Raw genomic sequence first — 6,000 nt, 5'->3', positions numbered from 1 at the left:
TTTTGGTATTAAATGTAAAGACCTGCGATGTGATCTGCAATGTCATGTAATTTTATAGATGCTTGCATGCATCTTATTTGATGTTTTGAGAGGCCTGCGTGCCTCCTAAAAGAAGATGTAATTTATTATTATTTTTATTTTACATCTGGTTGTATTTCTGTGATGTGATGTACGTCAACGATCAAGTTGAAGACAAGGCATGAGATGAACAGGGGTCTAAGCGGTTGATGGCGATTGGATCAAGAGTTGGTCAAGGATCGAATCAAGGAGGCTTGGAACCAATTCAAGAGTTGAAGACCAATTGATCGATTGACGTGCATGTGCTTGTAATACGACCTAATTAGAATCCATGATCATCACCTATTTAAAGTTTAGCTTTAATTATTGCTGCGATTATAACTGCCTGCAATGTGCCGTTTGCATGTGATGTGAATGTGAGTCGGGTAGATAGGTTTACATGTGATGTAGCAAACCCAATTGAGACCTAAATTAAAACCTCCTCAATCAAGTCGAGAGTGAACCGACATGAGCAAGTCATATTAGATTAATTGATCTAATTGGTGTCTAGGAAAGCATGAAAGGTGGTTACTTAGTTAGGACCTTACTCTCTGAGTAAGGGGAGCCTCCCACCTGCTTACCTGGCCAATTGTTCGATTACCTCTTATGAAGAGCTCAAGTTGCAAACACTAAGACCTGATTAACCAATATTAAGTCAATAGGTCTTCCATTGTAGTAGAGCTGCTAAGGTCTTTCTGATGTTGATTTGTCTCGGCTGGTGATGCAAAAATAAAATTGTTCTCCCAAGTGCAGGAGAATCGCACAAGTAGTAAATTCTCGGGAGTCCGAGGTCGAATCCTCAGGGAACGAAATATATATGAGATTATTTAATATAATTTTAGATTAATTAATTCAATAAATTTGTGGATTAAAATTATGTTTTGATTTTCAGAAATTAAAATCGGAGAACAATATAGCAAGAAACAAAGTTTAATAAAATAAAGATGGTAGGGATCTGGAATCCTCCTTGATGATATTGCACCCAAGAAATAAACTCTATGGTTCTTGATTAAAAATGAATGGTAGGATAGATCTAATCATGGTATATGTTTCATGAACATATGAACTCAATTTCTAAGCATTCGTCGTGCTTTCTACGTCTACGACGAATCAAATACTAAAGCAATCCATATATCAATAATCATAATCCATTTAAGAACTATCTACGAAATAACTATGCATGGATCAAAAACATATCAGTAAATATGATTCATTGAAGGCAAAAGTTTAGAGTTTACTTCAAAGAGCAATACATCAAAGGTTCCTCCATCTCCCTCCTAAGAAATCAGCCACCCATTTTAAAAATTAGTCCCCCTTTCATTTTCCCCTTTTCCTTTCTTTCTTTTTTTCTTTTCGGAAACAGGGGAGGCCTTGTTTCCCTTTCTCTTTTTTTTTCTTTTGACAGAGGGCCCTCCTCTGTTTCTTCTTTTCTTCCGAATGAGGGATACCTCCTCCCAGCCGAGAGAGCCCTCCTTTTAAAATGCGATGAGTCCCTGATCTCCCGAAATACGTGGAGATGCCGAGTATCCCGGACGCGAGAAGCTCGGACGTGGATGGATCGCGATCTTCGCGGGATGCACGCGGACGTTGGGAGCTTCGCGGGTGGATCGTTGGAGATTCGAGAGGAGCTGGGATGCGTGGACTGCTGAGAACTGGGAGTACCTGGGACGCATACGCTGAGATCACGGACGCGGGATGTCTGGGAGAGGCTGGATCGCGGTGGATTTTTGCACGCGGACGGCCGGGACTTTGCTGGGATGCGGGATCTTCGAACGCAGACGGCTGCAGGATGTTGGGAGGTTGGGTAGCGAACGAATGAGCTTGAGATGGAGCTGGGACACGGAGACTGCGAGGAAGACGGAAGGCTGGGAGCTGATGTGGCTGGAACTCCGAAGAAGCTGGAACGGAAGCTGGTTCGGACGCGGAGGATCGCAGATGCTGAGATGCGTGGGAGAACTGGGATGTATGCTCTGACTTGCGGGAGAAGCGGAAGGAAGCTGAGATCTGGGACTCCTGCGGGATTTGGTGAAGGCTGAAAATCATGGTGGATGCTGGGAGCTGATCACACGCGCTGGGACGCGGCGGAATCGCCACGGACGGCCGGATGTTGGACTCGGGACGCTGAATGCTTCGTGGACGCACGAGAGAAACACTTGATCGCAGGTTCCAAGAGCTGGGAGAAAGGCTGATCGCAGCATGATTTGATCACGGATCCTGAGACGCGGACGGGTCTTGAGAGGGCGGATGTGGCTCACGGATGCGGACGTGGAAATGCTCGAGATGCATTGTGGATGGCTGAATCTGGGCTCTGTTCTGCAGTTAGGAAGATGCATTCTTTTAAGATGAATTTATATAAAATAATGATAAAAATTATAATAAGTGCTAAGGATAAAATATTTAATCATGCAAATGTTAACACCTATTATTTATCATTATTTTGCTAGCATTAGGCTAAGTTAATGGGTATTTAGATCGCACTTTTGTGCTCTCATCACACCCCCCAACTAGCTTATTGCTAGTCTCTAGCAATTTCAGAGTAAACAATAACATGAGAGTACAAAAAGTGTTGGTGTTGACCTCCTAATGGATTTTGATGAATACAAAACACTAGAGTATAATTTCATTTATCTTAACAATTTACTTGAGAATTTTAGGTGTTTAATTAAGAATATTGTTAAGAAATGTCTAGGCAAGTTTCCATAATTTTTATGAATTTATTGAAGAATTTTTTAAGTTGAAGAAAACAGATCAGGGACAGCCGAGACGTCTCCGGTTTGTCCCAGAGACGTCTCTGGCACAAACAGGAAGAACTGGCACGTCGGAAGACGTCTCCGGCACCTGGCGAGGCGTCTCGCAGGGTCGGAGTCGACTCTCTAAGTAGCGGAGTCGACTCTCTCAGTGGCGGCAGAAAGGCTGATTTCAAGAGATGCGCGCGAGCCGTCTCCACAGGACGAGGAGTCGTCCCCGCAAGTAAAAAGCAGACTTCCCGAGTCGTCTCCGAGGTAGCGGAGTCGGCTCTCTCAGGGTATTCCAGAGGATGTCTTTTTCAGTGATAAGGCAGCGGAGACGTCCCCTGAAAGAGCAGAGTCGACTCTCTCAGAGATTTCCAGAAGACATGTTTTTCGGAGATATAACGGCGGAGTTGTCCCCAAGGCAGCGGAGTCGTCCCCATGCAAAAAGCGCAAACAAGCCGAGACGTCTCCGTAAAGCGCCGAGGCGACCCTCTCAGAAAAACAGAAAAACAAGGATTCAAACCGTTCATCATCGGAGTCGCCCCCGTAAAGCGCCGAGTCGACCCCAAACATCGTCAAAAGTAAAATCTTACAGCCGAGACGTCTCGCGATGAAGCGGAGACGTCTCCGGAGCGCCTGGGACGCGACTGACAACTTTTGCGGGTTTGGTTTGAATTTCAAATCTCTTTAACTTTATCTCTAACGGCTATATTTGCTTTTTGGGCTATAAAAGGGAGCTCTTAAGTGCTTTCCAACAACTTCTCAAAAACCCAACACAAGATCATTCAAGAGAGAAAAAAGAAAAAGAGGTTCAAGGGAGTTAGTGCATTCAAGTGAAGAAATCAAGTGCCTTCAAGCTTCCCAAGTGATTTCGTGCTCAACTACTCTTTTCCACTAGGCATTCAAAGCTCACATTCAAGCCAACGCGATCCACATCGGAAGAACCACCATTTCCCACGCTTCCAACGGCTAAAAGGGTTCTTCCGGGTTTCATTGTTTATCATTGTTATATTTGCTTATTTAGAGCTTTCAAATCTTTTGTAAAACTTTTTCAATATTGTGCTTGTTCCAGTCAAGGGACTTGGAACAAGGGAAAGGCGTCCCAAGCCTAGGTGAAATTGGGGATTTTAGGGTTCGTTGTTAGCCCGGTGTAAAACAACGAGTTGGGTAGTGCACTCGCAAAACTACCGTACTGTAATCTTGGATTATAGTGGAAATTCCCAAAGGTGCTTTGGGGAGTGGATGTAGGAGCAGTGGAAGCTCCGAACCACTATAAAAGCTTGTGTTTGCGATTGTCTGTTTTCATACCTTTATTTTTACTTTAGCTCATACATTTGTGTGTTTTATTAGACAAAAAGTTTTAAAACACCCAATTCACCCCCCTCTTGGGTGACCATCTCTGGGTAACAAGTGGTATCAGAGCGGGTGCTCTGTATATTTCTTGAAGACCTAACCGTCTTAGCTAAAGATCTAGATGGCAACACCCTTCAACAATGTTCCTGCTGAGGGGCAGGCAACCAATAGACCTCCACTCTTCAATGGGACAAATTATACCTATTGGAAGACTAGAATGAGGATCTTTATTCAAGCACAAGATTATGTCTTGTGGAGGGTTATAGTTAAGGGACCACAAGAACCATCTCACATGGTTAATGGCATTCAAGTTCCCAAACCTGAGGAGGATTGGGATGAGAATGATAATAGGATGATTCAACTCAACTCTAGAGCCATGAACTCATTATTTTGTGCTCTAGATGTGAATGAGTTCAATAGAGTTTCAACCTGTACTTCTGCCAAGGAAATATGGGATAGACTTGAAGTTACCCACGAGGGTACAAATCAAGTCAAAGAATCTAAAGTGAACATTCTAGTTCACAAATATGAGCTATTTAAGATGGAACCCAATGAAACCATCACATGCATGTTCACACGTTTCACCGACATAATAAATGGTTTAAAGAGTTTGGGTAAATCTTATACTAATCAAGAACTTGTGAGCAAAATTCTCAGGTCTTTGCCGAAAGCTTGGGAAGCGAAGGTCACGGCGATTGTAGAAGCCAAAGACCTCAACACATTGGCACTCGAACAGCTATTGGGCTCATTGATGACGCATGAGCTGACAATGAAGCAACATGAAGAAGATGCGCCAAAGAAGAAGACAATCGCACTCAAGGCTACTTCGAGTGTGTGTGAAGAAGAAAGTAGTGAGAGTGAAGAAGAAAGCGAAGATGAGGACTTGGGTTTAATAGTAAGGAAATTTAAGAAATTCATGAGAAGAAAGAAACCCTTCCCAAGAAAGAAGTTTGAAGGGAGAAATGATTGGGAAAAGAAAAAAGAAAAAGAAAGAGACCCAATCATATGCTATGATTGCAAGAGACCGGGACACATTCATTCCGAATGCCCTCAACAAAAGACGCACTTTGGAAAGAAGAAGAAGAAGGCATTGAAAGCAACGTGGGATGATAGTGACACATCCTCCTCCGAGGAAGAGAAGGAAGAAACCGCCAACTTGTGCTTCATGGCATTCGAAGATGACGAGGTATGTCAAAACTCAACTATAAATTTTACTTTAGAAGATTGTATGAAGCTTTTCAAGAACTTATGAGTGATTGTAGTATGTTAGGAGCAAAGAATAAAGAATTAAAAGCCTCCAATCTAAAACTAAAGGATGATATTAAAAATCTATTGATTGAGAAAGAGAGCGTTGAAAATGTTAACACCATTGATCTAGAAAATAAAAATTCAAAACTTAGCATTGAAAATAAAACGGCAAAAATACTAATTAAGGAATTAAATCTAAAAGTAAAATTCCTACTCGATAATAATACCTCACTTGCACAACATGTTGAATCCCTTAAAAAGGATAAGGAAGAACTAGTTAAAGAAAATTTGAATCTTAAGAATGAGGTACATAAGTACAAACCAATTGTTGAAAAATTTACACAAAGCTCTGAAAAATTAAGTCTTATTCTTTCAAATCAAAGAGCTGTTTTTAATAAAGCCGGATTAGGATATAAAACTAACAAGCAACAAAAGTATCTAAAGAATTTCTTTGTGAAAGCAAAAGATGTCAAAACTGAAAAACCTACATGCTTTCATTGTGGAAAAAGTGGACATAAAGCTTACTCTTGTATTCAAAGAAAGATCCAAACAAACAAGAGTACATTTGTAAAAGCTAAAAACATAACTAAAGTATGGGTGCCTAAGGGAA

The sequence above is a fragment of the Phoenix dactylifera genome, chromosome 7 (genome assembly GCF_051530095.1).
Source record: "Phoenix dactylifera cultivar Ajwa chromosome 7, Ajwa_hap1_PhDact_Kaust_v1.1, whole genome shotgun sequence".
In the NCBI taxonomy this organism is placed as follows: Eukaryota; Viridiplantae; Streptophyta; class Magnoliopsida; order Arecales; family Arecaceae; genus Phoenix; species Phoenix dactylifera.
The sequence above is the reverse complement of the archived record's forward strand: the minus strand, read 5'-3'. Positions refer to the sequence as shown.